Source organism: Nansenia antarctica (genome assembly GCF_963989245.1).
Source record: "Nansenia antarctica genome assembly, chromosome: 11".
NCBI classification, from domain to species: Eukaryota; Metazoa; Chordata; class Actinopteri; order Argentiniformes; family Microstomatidae; genus Nansenia; species Nansenia antarctica.
In genome coordinates, this window is record NC_137681.1 from 28,131,974 (window position 1) to 28,146,973 (window position 15,000).

The 15,000-nt window shown below is 54.6% G+C and overlaps 1 pseudogene across 1 annotated transcript in view; it reads right to left on the reverse strand.

Annotated features, from left to right (window-relative positions):
* LOC308168073 (serine/threonine-protein kinase WNK4-like) overlaps nucleotides 1–15,000 on the reverse strand; it is a 74,416-nt pseudogene that overhangs the window by 42,678 nt on the left and 16,738 nt on the right. Inside the window, exon 2 of the transcript in view lies at nucleotides 210–382. The product of the transcript in view is annotated as a serine/threonine-protein kinase WNK4-like (transcript). The remainder of the gene's footprint in view (nucleotides 1–209; nucleotides 383–15,000) is intronic.

Consider the following 15,000-nt stretch of genomic DNA (forward strand, 5'->3'; position numbering starts at 1 on the left):
GAGGACAGGGTGGAGGAGGAGGAGGACAGGGTGAAGGAGGAGGACAGGGTGAAGGAGGAGGAGGACAGGGTGAGGGAGGAGGAAGACAGGGTGAAGGAGGAGGAGGACAGGGTGGAGGAGGAGGAGGACAGGGTGAAGGAGGAGGACAGGGTGAAGGAGGAGGAGGACAGGGTGAAGGAGGAGGACAGGGTGAAGGAGGAGAGACTCACGTCTTCAGCGTGCCGGAGGTCATGAGCTCGGTGACCAGCAGGATGCACTTCTGGCCCGTGGACGTGGACTTCCAGGAGTCGTAGAAGCGGACGATGTTGGGGTGCTGCAGCCCCTTCAGCATCTCCACCTCCTCACTGAACCTCTGCCGCTCTGCCTTGGTCAGCTTACGGGTCTGCAGGACACACAACACAACACAACACCGTCAGGACACACAACACAACACAACACCGTCAGGACACACAACACAACACAACACCGTCAGGACACACAACACAGTCAGGATACACAACACAACACAACACCGTCAGGACACACAACACAACACCGTCAGGACACACAACACAACACACAACATAACACACAACACAACACACAACACAACACAACACACAACACACAACACAACACAGTCAGGACACACAACACAACACCGTCAGGACACACAACACAACACAACACACAACACAACACAACACAGTCAGGACACACAACACAACACAACACAACACAACACAACACACAACATAGTCAGGACACAACACAGTCAGGACACACAACACAACACAACACACAACATAACACAACACAGTCAGGACACACAACACAACACACAACACAACACAACACAACACACAACACAACACAACACAACACAACACACAACACAACACAACACAACACACAACACAACAAAACACACAACACAACACAATACACAACACAACACACAACACAACACAACACACAACACAACACACACAACACAACACAACACAACACAACACCGTCAGGACACACAACACACAACACAACACAGTCAGGACACACAACACACAACACAGTCACACAACACAGTCAGGACACACAACACAACACACACAACACATTCACACACCAATGGCAGCAAGCTACCATGCAAGGCGCCGGCCCGCTCATTGGGAGCAATTTGGGGTGTCAAAGTGTCTTGCCCGAGGACACCTCGATATGTGGCTTGCCGGGGTTCGAACCACCGATCTGCCGACCTCGCGATAGTTAGACGCCGCCTCTACCTCCTGCGCCACAGCCTCCCCACTTCACAGTTGTAGGGGCAACTTCATGTAAAGTGTGACCAAGATACACTAATAAGTCTCCAAAAAGTTTCCAAAATCTTTGGCCACAGACGTTCCCCCCCCCCCCTTAAACTAAACGAGGTGGCGGTGGAGCAGGTTTCTCCATCTGGCTGGGGCGTGCGTTACATAATCCTATTTTTCCAGAGAGTGGGGAGCACTGCGGATCTTTTTCACACATTTCGCATTTACACGTTTAAGAGGAGGTTTCCGAAGAAAGTGTGTGAAAGAAAGTCAGACCAAACACAGTGGACCGCGCTGCGGTCGAAAACAAAGCCGTGTTTGTGTGTCGGCGTAGCATGAATAGCTGGATTTAGCTCAGGTTGGGTTGAGGACGGCGTGTCGCTAGTGGAAAACTCCTGAGGGCCACCGCCGTGGGGCCATGAATCCAGCATTCAGGCTGTTTCTGGGAAAATCACTGTGGATATGTTTATGTTTACAATCCACTGACCACTCCTCCCACCCCCCTCTCCTCCCACCCCCCTCTCCTCCCACCCCCCTCTCCTCCCCACCCCCCTCTCCTCCCCACCCCCCTCTCCTCCCACCCCCCTCTCCTCCCCACCCCCCCTCTCCTCCCCACCCCCCTCTCTCTCCACCCCCCCTCTCCTCCCACCCCCCTCTCCTCCCACCCCCCTCTCCTCCCCACCCCCCTCCTCCTCCCCACCCCCCCCTCTCCTCCCCACCCCCCTCTCCTCCCCACCCCCCTCTCCTCCCCACCCCCCTCTCCTCCCCACCCACCCCCCTCTCCTCCCCACCCCCCTCTCCTCCCACCCCCCTCTCCTCCCCCACCCCCCTCTCCTCCCCACCCCCCTCTCCTCCCACCCCCCTCTCCTCCCCACCCCCCTCTCCTCCCCACCCCCCTCTCCTCCCCACCCCCCTCTCCTCCCCACCCCCCTCTCCTCCCCACCCCCCTCTCCTCCCACCCCCCTCTCCTCCCCACCCCCCTCTCCTCCCCACCCCCCCTCTCCTCCCCACCCCCCTCTCCTCCCCACCCCCCTCTCCCCCCACCCCCCTCTCCTCCCACCCCCCTCTCCTCCCACCCCCCTCTCCTCCCCACCCCCCTCTCCTCCCCACCCCCCTCTCCTCCCACCCCCTCTCTGCCGCCTAGCAAGGTGCTGCTGCTGCTCACATTACCTAACCAGGTCCTGTCCATACTAAAAGGGACTGTTCATATATAGGTCTGTGCTGTTTGTCACGTAAGAGGTACCCCCCCCCCGCCCCCCCCAGTCCCAAATGAAGCTGCCCCCCATTTAAACACGTCAATCAACTGGTAAACAGGTAAACCAACTAATCAAATTACAAGACTGATTCAAATGCAGTGCTAAGTTTCATACACCCCACACAGAGGGGACGTGTGTGTGTGTGGCTGTGTGTGTGTCTGTCTGTGTCTGTGTGTGTGTGTGTGTGTGTGTGTGTGTGTGTGTGTTTTGTGTGTCTGTGTGTGTCTGTGTAGGTGTGTGTTTTGTGTGTGTGTGTGTGTCTGTGTCTGTGTCTGTCTGTGTCTGTCTGTGTGTGTGTGTGTGTGTGTGTGTCCACTGATGCGTGTGCCTGCGTTCTTAGAGCACATGTGCAGCCACAGAGCCGTGTCCCCTGTGAGTAGGTGACTTGTCGGGGGTTGTTGAAGAGAAGGTTGTCCGCAGCTGCAACCAGCGTCTGTTGCACGTGCATGGGGCCTCAGCGTGGCACCCTGCCTGTCTGCTTAGAAACCCCCCCCCCCACACACACACTTCCAAACAACCGCTGAATTTACTAGAGAGCTCTACTCTACACCATTACCACATTGCAAGCACGCTTCCACGTTGAAAATGCAGAGGCTTCGACAGAGGAGACTTCTTGGAAGAACATTCCAGAACGTCCAGAGACAGAAAGCCTACAAGGAGAAGAGTACATAACAGGGACAGGGGAGGGGGGTCAGCCAATCAAACGGGGGCATGGGCCCGGCCATCATGAAGGGTTTGTGACCACAGGCTGGTTGTCATCACTACCTCCAGTCAAGGCTACCTCACCCAAAGCCTGCGTCCAATAAAAGGTCCTGTAGTTAAATTAATCACGTATCAGAAGTGGAATGGACGTGGCCTGAGCTCGTGAACACAGAACACAATAACAGGATAGAAGATGTTGTCTGTGTGGGTTCCGCTTTGGGTTGTTTGGACACTGACTAATTTCCCATGGCCTAAAAACACAAGAGCGATGTCATTATGACGTTGTAACCATAAACACATGCACAGGAGCTGGAGCTAGCTATCAGAATCTGAATCAGAATGGCTTTTATGACCTCCAGTGTACAGGTACACAAGAGTACAATTCGTAAGGCGCTGCTCACATCATCGGGGCGTACTGTGAGCGGCATGTCCACAGTCGTTTGAGGTTTCATGGTCGAGCGTACCACCGCGTACCAATTTCCTACATTTCTCATGCCGGTTTACTACATTTCCCACAATCCTGTGTGCGCTGTTGTCATTCCCTGACGGAAGTTGAACATATCAACAGACACGGCGTCGTCTACGGGTGAGGAAGAAGAGCTTCTCTCTCTCCAGGCTGTTTTGAGATGAAACACCTGGCGGAGGTGGTGTGTGAGGTGGTGTGTGAGGCCACTTCATGAAGCGAGGGATATGGAAGGGGAGTTCTGTCAGCTGGTGCAAGATATGAGACGTACGGATGTCCGGAATCTTCTGACCTCTTCACTCAGTTTCTCCTCAGACGTTGAGTCACTTGTTGGTGTCGTTGACTCCATGGTTGGAACTACCCGCCCGGGCGGCCACAACGACAACACGCAGAGCTTTCAGTTTCACTGGTGTCACATTATATGCATGTCGATGTGAAACAATTTCACGCCGAGCCGTGTTTTGCGTGACACCGGTACGCGCCGTCACAACATCGGAGCTGCGCGTGGACATGCCTTGCAGACGTCTGGCGCGCCGGTCCGTTCACTGGGAGCAATTTGGGGTTCAGTGTCTTGCCCAAGGACACTTCGACATGTGGCCAGCCGGGGCTCGAACCGCCGATCTGCCAACCTTGCGATCATTAGACGTCAGCTCTACCTCCTGCGCCACAGCGCCGCGCCCATGGCGTTTAGGCTCAGGTTCTTTGACATTGACATTGGCAGCAGGATACAAAATAATCAACAATAATAGAATAAAGTAAAATAAGTAAGGTAAGTCCTAATAAAGTAGAATAAGGTCATAGAGTGATAAAGTGATGGTAGTTGTACTACAGAGGGACCAGTCGTACTGCAGTAGAACAGTAGTGATGGTAGTTGTACTACATTTTTTACATTTTTGGCATTTAGCAGACGCCTTATTCCAAAGCGACTTACAATCAATACATTTGAATACTAAGCATGTGAATCAGCAATGCACCATTTGTTGCAGGAAGAGTACTCTAGCTCGGGCCCGGGGCCCGATAGAAGGAAAAACCACCGCGGGGCCCGGGGCCCACTGATAGAAGGAAAAACCTTCCCCCTATCACCTTCTTCTAAACTTTTTTTTTTTATTTACTTTTTTTTTTTTTTTACTGGAGAAACTGAGAAACAGTACAAGGGGGGCAATAGAAGTTCTTAGGGACACAGTAGAGGGGAAAGCGGGTGTCTTTAGGAGACGTAGTGGTGAGGGTCAGAAGATGTCTCAGGAGGAGCAGTTAAGATGTAACCTGAAGAGATGGGTCTTCAGTCTACGACGGAAGATGGGTAGTGACTCTGCCGTTCTGACAGCCGTGGGGAGCTCATTCCACCAGCGGGGAGCCAGTGTTGTGAAGAGACGTGATCGGGCAGCCCGACTGCTGTGTAGAGGAGGTGGGGCCAGTCGGCCAGCCGAGGTGGAGGAGCGGAGTGAGCGGGCAGGGGTTTGGGGGGTTACCATTTCCTTCAGGTAGGCAGGGGCTGTCCCTTTAGCTGCCTGGTATGCAAGCACCAGGGTCTTGAATCTGATGCGAGCTGTAAATGTAAATGTAAATATAAATGTACTACAGCGGGACCAGTCGTACTGCAGTAGAACAGTCGTGCAAAATGCTGTGCAGGTTACAATGAGATGAAATGCAATATCATACAGTATGCAGTATGATCCAGATACAGTACAGGAAGTTAGGTAGTAGTCATGTAGTGTTCCAGTAATCAGGTAGTGTGCAGGTAGTCATATAGAGTATTTTTGCAGTGACAATGGTTTGGGGGAGACAGTCTTTTGTTTCCTTCCAGTGCGTTTCCCCAGGAGCCTGGCAGCTTGTCTGTTCCACCTCCTCTGGGTTCGAGGAGCCTGGCAGCTTGTCTGTTCCACATCCTCTGGGTTCGAGGAGCCTGGCAGCTTGTCTGTTCCACCTCCTCTGGGTTCGAGGAGCCTGGCAGCTTGTCTGTTCCACATCCTCTGGGTTCGAGGAGCCTGGCAGCTTGTCTGTTCCACCTCCTCTGGGTTCGAGGAGCCTGGCAGCTTGTCTGTTCCACATCCTCTGGGTTCGAGGAGCCTGGCAGCTTGTCTGTTCCACATCCTCTGGGTTCGAGGAGCCTGGCAGCTTGTCTGTTCCACATCCTCTGGGTTCGAGGAGCCTGGCAGCTTGTCTGTTCCACCTCCTCTGGGTTCGAGGAGCCTGGCAGCTTGTCTGTTCCACCTCCTCTGGGTTCGAGGAGCCTGGCAGCTTGTCTGTTCCACCTCCTCTGGGTTCGAGGAGCCTGGCAGCTTGTCTGTTCCACATCCTCTGGGTTCGAGGAGCCTGGCAGCTTGTCTGTTCCACATCCTCTGGGTTCGAGGAGCCTGGCAGCTTGTCTGTTCCACATCCTCTGGGTTCGAGGAGCCTGGCAGCTTGTCTGTTCCACCTCCTCTGGGTTCGAGGAGCCTGGCAGCTTGTCTGTTCCACATCCTCTGGGTTCGAGGAGCCTGGCAGCTTGTCTGTTCCACATCCTCTGGGTTCGAGGAGCCTGGCAGCTTGTCTGTTCCACATCCTCTGGGTTCGAGGAGCCTGGCAGCTTGTCTGTTCCACCTCCTCTGGGTTCGAGGAGCCTGGCAGCTTGTCTGTTCCACCTCCTCTGGGTTCGAGGAGCCTGGCAGCTTGTCTGTTCCACATCCTCTGGGTTCGAGGAGCCTGGCAGCTTGTCTGTTCCACATCCTCTGGGTTCGAGGAGTCTGGCAGCTTGTCTGTTCCACCTCCTCTGGGTTCGAGGAGCCTGGCAGCTTGTCTGTTCCACATCCTCTGGGTTCGAGGAGCCTGGCAGCTTGTCTGTTCCACATCCTCTGGGTTCGAGGAGCCTGGCAGCTTGTCTGTTCCACATCCTCTGGGTTCGAGGAGCCTGGCAGCTTGTCTGTTCCACATCCTCTGGGTTCGAGGAGCCTGGCAGCTTGTCTGTTCCACATCCTCTGGGTTCGAGGAGCCTGGCAGCTTGTCTGTTCCACATCCTCTGGGTTCGAGGAGCCTGGCAGCTTGTCTGTTCCACATCCTCTGGGTTCGAGGAGCCTGGCAGCTTGTCTGTTCCACATCCTCTGGGTTCGAGGAGCCTGGCAGCTTGTCTGTTCCACATCCTCTGGGTTCGAGGAGCCTGGCAGCTTGTCTGTTCCACATCCTCTGGGTTCGAGGAGCCTGGCAGCTTGTCTGTTCCACATCCTCTGGGTTCGAGGAGCCTGGCAGCTTGTCTGTTCCACATCCTCTGGGTTCGAGGAGCCTGGCAGCTTGTCTGTTCCACATCCTCTGGGTTCGAGGAGCCTGGCAGCTTGTCTGTTCCACCTCCTCTGGGTTCGAGGAGCCTGGCAGCTTGTCTGTTCCACATCCTCTGGGTTCGAGGAGCCTGGCAGCTTGTCTGTTCCACATCCTCTGGGTTCGAGGAGCCTGGCAGCTTGTCTGTTCCACATCCTCTGGGTTCGAGGAGCCTGGCAGCTTGTCTGTTCCACATCCTCTGGGTTCGAGGAGCCTGGCAGCTTGTCTGTTCCACATCCTCTGGGTTCGAGGAGCCTGGCAGCTTGTCTGTTCCACATCCTCTGGGTTCGAGGAGCCTGGCAGCTTGTCTGTTCCACATCCTCTGGGTTCGAGGAGCCTGGCAGCTTGTCTGTTCCACATCCTCTGGGTTCGAGGAGCCTGGCAGCTTGTCTGTTCCACATCCTCTGGGTTCGAGGAGCCTGGCAGCTTGTCTGTTCCACATCCTCTGGGTTCGAGGAGCCTGGCAGCTTGTCTGTTCCACATCCTCTGGGTTCGAGGAGCCTGGCAGCTTGTCTGTTCCACATCCTCTGGGTTCGAGGAGCCTGGCAGCTTGTCTGTTCCACATCCTCTGGGTTCGAGGAGCCTGGCAGCTTGTCTGTTCCACCTCCTCTGGGTTCGAGGAGCCTGGCAGCTTGTCTGTTCCACATCCTCTGGGTTCGAGGAGCCTGGCAGCTTGTCTGTTCCACATCCTCTGGGTTCGAGGAGCCTGGCAGCTTGTCTGTTCCACATCCTCTGGGTTCGAGGAGCCTGGCAGCTTGTCTGTTCCACATCCTCTGGGTTCGAGGAGCCTGGCAGCTTGTCTGTTCCACATCCTCTGGGTTCGAGGAGCCTGGCAGCTTGTCTGTTCCACATCCTCTGGGTTCGAGGAGCCTGGCAGCTTGTCTGTTCCACATCCTCTGGGTTCGAGGAGCCTGGCAGCTTGTCTGTTCCACATCCTCTGGGTTCGAGGAGCCTGGCAGCTTGTCTGTTCCACATCCTCTGGGTTCGAGGAGCCTGGCAGCTTGTCTGTTCCACATCCTCTGGGTTCGAGGAGCCTGGCAGCTTGTCTGTTCCACCTCCTCTGGGTTCGAGGAGCCTGGCAGCTTGTCTGTTCCACATCCTCTGGGTTCGAGGAGCCTGGCAGCTTGTCTGTTCCACATCCTCTGGGTTCGAGGAGCCTGGCAGCTTGTCTGTTCCACATCCTCTGGGTTCGAGGAGCCTGGCAGCTTGTCTGTTCCACATCCTCTGGGTTCGAGGAGCCTGGCAGCTTGTCTGTTCCACATCCTCTGGGTTCGAGGAGCCTGGCAGCTTGTCTGTTCCACCTCCTCTGGGTTCTAGGAGCCTGGCAGCTTGTCTCTGGGTTCTAGGCCCGAGGCTACGGTACCGTTTGGGCTGACGGCAGTTGGAGCTCAAACAGTTTCTGCTAGCGTACGACAACACTTCTGTGAACTGTGTTCTTAGTCCTTATTCTTGCTCATGGTTTATATAGGATTATGACATCATTGCCTGGCTTTAACTCACTAACTGCCAAAGAATTACAAACTTTTGAACTTTGTATAATGTATGCATTTTTGGGGAGTGAAGTCACCCTTTGCCCCTCTCCAATGTTGACAGTTCGGGGTGACGTTGTTCCCTCTGGGCACCAGAATGAGTTTAGCACAAGGAGAAACCTACACCAGACAATCACACATCCTACAGCGTGTTGACTTAGTAGAGAGTGCAAGCGTGGCTGGTCTCAAGCCCTAGCTAGCGAGCGCGCGCGGGGGGGGGGGGGGGGGGGGGGCTCTGGTATTTCCTAGAGAGATTAGAGCCTCAACAGAGCCTCTCTCTGGGGGTTACTATAGAGGGTTGTTGTCTCCCTGTTTCCCCTAACCCCATTGACGAGGAAAAACACCTTACATAACATTTCACCCGGAAATACCCTGTCACTCGCTACGCCCCCCTATGTCGAAACGGCCGTGACATTTAGTTTGACGTTGATTATGTGTTCTTTCATTCCTTCGTGCTTACAGAAGTCGTCACAGTAATTCCTCCTCCTCCTCCTTCTATTAGGCATGAACTGATAGTTTGATTGATTGATTGTATTTATTTAACTGTCAATCAAAAGCCTCAAAGACAGGCTAACACAATGAAGTCGTAAAACTCGCGGGCCTTTCGGTTTTGGCAGGGAGGCGGAAAGGGAGGCTTACTTTTGACATTTTTGACATTTGTCAAGTTCATTTGTCTAAAGTAAGTGAATCATCTATACATCAGTCATCATAAAAACAAACAAATCTATGCTTGGACCAGGGTTAGACCAGGGTTAGGACCAGGGTTAGGACCAGGGTTAGGACCAGGGTTAGGACCAGGGTTAGACCAGGGTTAGACCAGGGTTAGACCAGGGTTAGGACCAGGGTTAGGACCAGGTTTAGGACCAGGGGTCATTCACAGTCACAATGCTAGAAGAAGGAATGTAGAAGGATTTATTCTTAGCCTCCAGGCTCTGGGAGAGGTGTGTGTGTGTGTGTGTGTGTGTGTGTGTGTATCTGTGTGTATGTGTGTGTGTGTATGTATCTGTGTGTATGTGTGTGTGTGTGTTGCGTTGGGGGTCTGGGAGAAGCAGGGATGGACATATTTGGGCGCCGTGCCAGGTCCAGGCGGTTACATAAGCTGTGTTGACGTTAGAGCAGCTCCTCTGGTATGGAGCGGCCTGTCAGCGCCCCTATTATGACAACCAGGGGACGGGACAGGGAGTGTCGGCCAACGTTTGTCCCGAGTGAGGCCCCCCCGCCCCCCCCCCCCACGCACCGACGCTGTCCTCACCTAACCGTGACGCTAGAATTAAAACGATGCGACAGGACTGCGTTGCCGCTGTGCTGCGTGGGAGTGGACGTACCACTGTGTCTGAGGTTGGAATCTAGAGAGAGAGAGAGAGAAAGAGAGAGAGAGAGAGAAGGAGTGAGAGAGAGAAGGAAAGGGGGAAGAGTAGTGACAGAGAGTGAGGGAGAGAGAGAGAGAGAGAGAGAGAGAGAGAGAGAAGGAAATGGGGAAGAGTAGTGAGAGAGAGAGAGAGAGAGAGAGAGAGAGAGAGAGAGAGAGAGAGAGAGAGAGAGAGAGAGAGAGAGAGACAAGCCATCATGACACCATGTTTGGCCTAACAACAAATGCAGTACCATCACAGGGGGTTAAACTGTTAAGTATTTGTATCTTTATCTGTATAAAGATAGTATCTTTACCTCTCTATCTGGATCATTCACCTATCACTGTGTCTGTATCTGGATCATTAACCTATCACTGTGTCTGTATCTGGATCATTAACCTATCACTGTGTCTGTATCTGTATAAAGATAGTATCTTTACCATCTGGATCATTAACCTATCACTGTGTCTGTATCTGGATGGTGTCATTAACCTATCACTGTGAAGAGGTCTGCCTGCATTCCACAACAACACTCTCTCGAGGCTCCTTCAGTCAACTGTGTAGACACAGAGATAAGACCACAGCTGAGAGAGAGAGAGAGAGAGAGAGAGAGAGAGAGGGACAGAGAGAGAGAGAGGGACAGACAGAGAGAGAGAGAGAGAGGGACAGAGAGAGAGAGGGACAGACAGAGAGAGAGAGAGACAGAGAGAGAGAGAGGGAGAGAGAGAGGGACAGAGAGAGAGAGAGACAGAGAGAGAGAGGGACAGAGAGAGAGAGAGAGACAGAGAGAGAGAGAGGGACAGAGAGAGAGAGAAAGGGACAGAGAGAAAGAGAGGGACAGAGAGAGAGGGACAGACAGAGAGAGAGAGGGACAGACAGAGAGAGAGAGACAGAGAGAGAGAGAGAGACAGAGAGAGAGAGAGAGGGACAGAGAGAGAGAGAGAGACAGAGACAGAGAGAGAGACAGAGACAGAGAGAGAGAGGGACAGAGAGAGAGAGAGACAGAGAGAGAGAGAGAGGGACAGAGAGAGAGAAAGGGACAGAGAGAGAGAGAGGGACAGAGAGAGAGAGAGGGACAGAGAGAGAGAGAGAGGGACAGAGAGAGAGAGGGACAGAGAGAGAGAGAAAGGGACAGAGAGAAAGAGAGGGACAGAGAGAGAGGGACAGACAGAGAGAGAGAGGGACAGACAGAGAGAGAGACAGAGAGAGCGAGAGAGACAGAGAGAGAGAGAGAGGGAGAGAGAGAGGGACAGAGAGAGAGAGAGAGACAGAGACAGAGAGAGAGAGAGAGACAGAGACAGAGAGAGAGAGGGACAGAGAGAGAGAGAGACAGAGAGAGAGAGAGGGACAGACAGAGAGAGAGAGAGGGACAGACAGAGAGAGAGAGAGGGATAGACAGAGAGAGAGAGCGAGAGAGGGACAGACAGAGAGAGAGAGAGGGACAGACAGAGAGAGAGAGAGAGGGACAGACAGAGAGAGAGAGAGAGAGGGACAGACACAGACAGAGACAGAGACAGAGACAGAGTGTGTGAGGTTCATGGAGGTCCATGGTGTTTGAGGCAGTTTGACCTGGTCAGGGTGCAGGTCAGGACCAGTGTGTCTGCCAGGTACTCTGCCCTGTGGGGGTCGCTGAGTCAACACACACACACACACACACACACAGGCGCACATGAACGCACACACACATGCGCTTGCATGAACACGCACGCACGTGCACACACACGCACACACCTACCTACACACACACACACGTGCACACGTACACACCGAGACAGCGGGCAGCATTCAGAGCTTCAGAGCTGAGGTGAACTGAGGTACCAGTGTGTTACCTTCCAAGGAAAACCTGCCGCCCGGCTCTGTTAGCGAACGCAGCGTCGGGAGAGAGAGGCTAATCTAATCAGAGGCCAAGAGCATCACCACCGCGCCCTCTCTCTCCCACTCTCTCCCTCTCCCTCTCTCTCTGCCCACGCTCATATGACCTGCCCTCGCCCATCGCCTGGCGCCTGGGTAATTACCTGACGCTCGGACCGACGTTCAAGAATAACTTCTTTTAGTATTTCGAGCTGTTTGACCTTTGACCTTTTAACTGTGGGTTTTTAAGTTGTTGTTTTTTTTTGGGGAGGGGGGATAGTGAGGTCGTCTGTGAGGGGAAGGCTGGTGGAGGTAGAGGCTGGTGGAGGTAGAGGCTGGTGGAGGTAGAGGCTGGTGGAGATAGAGACTGGGGGAGGTAGAGGCTGGTGGAGGTAGAGGCTGTGACTCAGGAGGTAGAGGCTGGTGGAGGTAGAGGCTGTGACTCAGGAGGTAGAGGCTGTGACTCAGGAGGTAGAGGCTGGTGGAGGTAGAGGCTGTGACTCAGGAGGTAGAGGCTGTGGCTCAGGAGGTAGAGGCTGGTGGAGGTAGAGGCTAGGGGAGGTAGAGGCTGTGTCTCAGGAGGTAGAGGCTGGGGGAGGCAGAGACTGGTGGAGGTAGAGGCTGTGGCTCAGGAGGTAGAGGCTGGTGGAGGTAGAGGCTGGTGGAGGTAGAGGCTGGTGGAGGTAGAGGCTGTGGCTCAGGAGGTAGAGGCTGGTGGAGGTAGAGGCTGTGGCTCAGGAGGTAGAGGCTGGTGGAGGTAGAGGCTGGGGGAGGTAGAGGCTGGTGGAGGTAGAGGCTGGGGGAGGTAGAGGCTGTGGCTCAGGAGGTAGAGGCTGGTGGAGGTAGAGGCTGTGGCTCAGGAGGTAGAGGCTGGTGGAGGTAGAGGCTGGGGGAGGTAGAGGCTGGTGGAGGTAGAGACTGGTGGAGGTAGAGGCTATGTCTCAGGAGGTAGAGGCTGGTGGAGGTAGAGGCTGGTGGAGGTAGAGGCTGTGGCTCAGGAGGTAGAGGCTGGTGGAGGTAGAGGCTGGTGGAGGTAGAGGCTGTGGCTCAGGAGGTAGAGGCTGGTGGAGGTAGAGGCTGTGGCTCAGGAGGTAGAGGCTGGTGGAGGTAGAGGCTGTGGCTCAGGAGGTAGAGGCTGGTGGAGGTAGAGGCTGTGGCTCAGGAGGTAGAGGCTGGTGGAGGTAGAGGCTGGTGGAGGTAGAGGCTGGTGGAGGTAGAGCCGGCTTCTAATGATCGCAAGGTCGGCAGATCGGCGGTTCAAACTTCTTCATGAGTGTGAACAGTAGGCTACATTTCATACATCCATATTGTGTTTCAAGGGAGTAAATCATGCTTCAGATAAGTGCTTAGTCGTATCTAGACAGAAACCAGACTACCAGTCAGAGATAAGGGAAGAATGAAGTCAGAGGGTGTGTGTACGGCTACCTCCCTCCTGTCTCCTCTCCTCTCCTCCTCTTCTCTCCTCTCCTCTTCTCTTCTCTTCTGCTCTTCTCTCCCCTCCTCTCCTCTCATCTCCTCTCATCTCCTCCTCTCCCCTCCTCTCCTCCTCCCTTCTCCTCCCCATCCCTCCCCTCTCCTCTCCATCCCTCCCCTCTCCTCTCCTCCCCTCTCCTCCCCTCTCCTTCCCTCTCCTCTCCTCTCCCCCCTCATCTCCTCTCCTCCTCTCCCCTCTCCTGCCCTCTCCTCTCCTCTCGTCCCCTCCCCTCCCCTCCCCTCTCCTCTCCTCCCATCTCCTCTCCTCTCATCTACTCTCCTCTCCTCTTCTTTCCCTTCTCCTCTCCTCTCCTCTCCTCTCCTCTCCTCTCCTCTCCCTTCTCCTCTCCTCTCCCTTCTCCTCTCCTCTCCTCTCCTCTCTTCTCTTTCAGATTCAGATTCAGATAACGTTTATTGCCACTATGCATTACACATATAGGAATTTGCTTCGTCACCACAGCAAGTGCGTTTATACTTTTTTCACATGTCAAAAAACAGGACAACACAACAACAACAACACAGGACAGACAACAGTGCATTGGATAGTGCGGTATAAAGTGCGGTATAAAGTGCAGTGCAGAGTTTTTACAGTGAGTCCAGTGCATATTCAGTCCTGGGCAGACTTGGGGGTGGGGGGCAGGGGGAAGCCAGAGTCATTTATCAGCCTGGCGGCTGAGGGGTAGAAACTGAGCCTGTGGTGGGCCTTCAGTGCCTTAGGCAGCCGCAACCTTCTTCCAGAGGGAAGCAGGGTGAGGAGGCCGTGGCCGGGGTGGAAGGGGTCTGCCATGATCTTCCTTGCCCTCCTCAGAGCCCTGGTGTCATGCAGGGAGTTGAGGGAGGGCAAGGGACAGCCGATCACCCTCTCTGCTGAACGTAGCACCCGCTGCAACTTGGCCTTGTCCTTGGTCGTTGCAGCAGGGAACCAGGTGATGATGGAGTGGGTGAGGATGGACTCTATGATGGCCGTGTAAAACTGGACCATCATGGACCTCGGCAGCCTGAGTTTCCTCAGCTGCCGGAGGAAGAACATCCTCTTCTGGGCCTTCTTCGTGAGGGCCTCGGTGTTCTGCTCCCACTTTAGGTCCCGGGAGATGGTCATGCCTAGAAAGCGGCATGACTCCACGGAGGCCACCGGGGTACCTCCCAGCGTGATGGGAGGGGGCAGGGCTGCTTTCCTTCGGAAGTCCACCACCATCTCCACTGTTTTCAGAGCATTTAGCTCCAGATTGTTTAAACTGCACCAGCTCTGCAGCCCCTCGATCTCACCCCTGTAGGCAGATTCGTCCCCCCCGGAGATGAGGCCCACCAGGGTGGTGTCGTCTGCAAACTTCAGGAGCTTGACCGAGGGGTGGCGGGAGACACAGCTGTTGGTGTAAAGGGAGAACAGTGCTGGAGACAGGACGCAGCCCTGCGGGGAGCCCGTGCTGGTGGACCTGGAGCTGGAAATGCTCTTCCCCAGCTTCACCCGCTGAGACCTGTCAGTCAGGAAGTCCGTGATCCACCTGCAGGTGGAGACCGGCACCTGCAGCAGGGATAGCTGGTGCTCCAGGATGTGTGGGAGGATCGTGTTGAAGGCCGAGCTAAAGTCCACGAACAGGATCCTGGCGTAGTTGCCTGCAGTGTCTAGGTGTTCTAGTACGTAGTGCAGAGCCATATTCACGGCGTCCTCCGTGGATCTATTGGCTCTGTACGCGAACTGCGTCTTCTCTTCTCCTCTCCTCTCCCCCTCCTCTCTCCTCAGTCTGACTGATGTTGACATCCTAATGGCCACTCTGACCTGAGAGAGAACTCTGTCGACCTCAGTCTTTA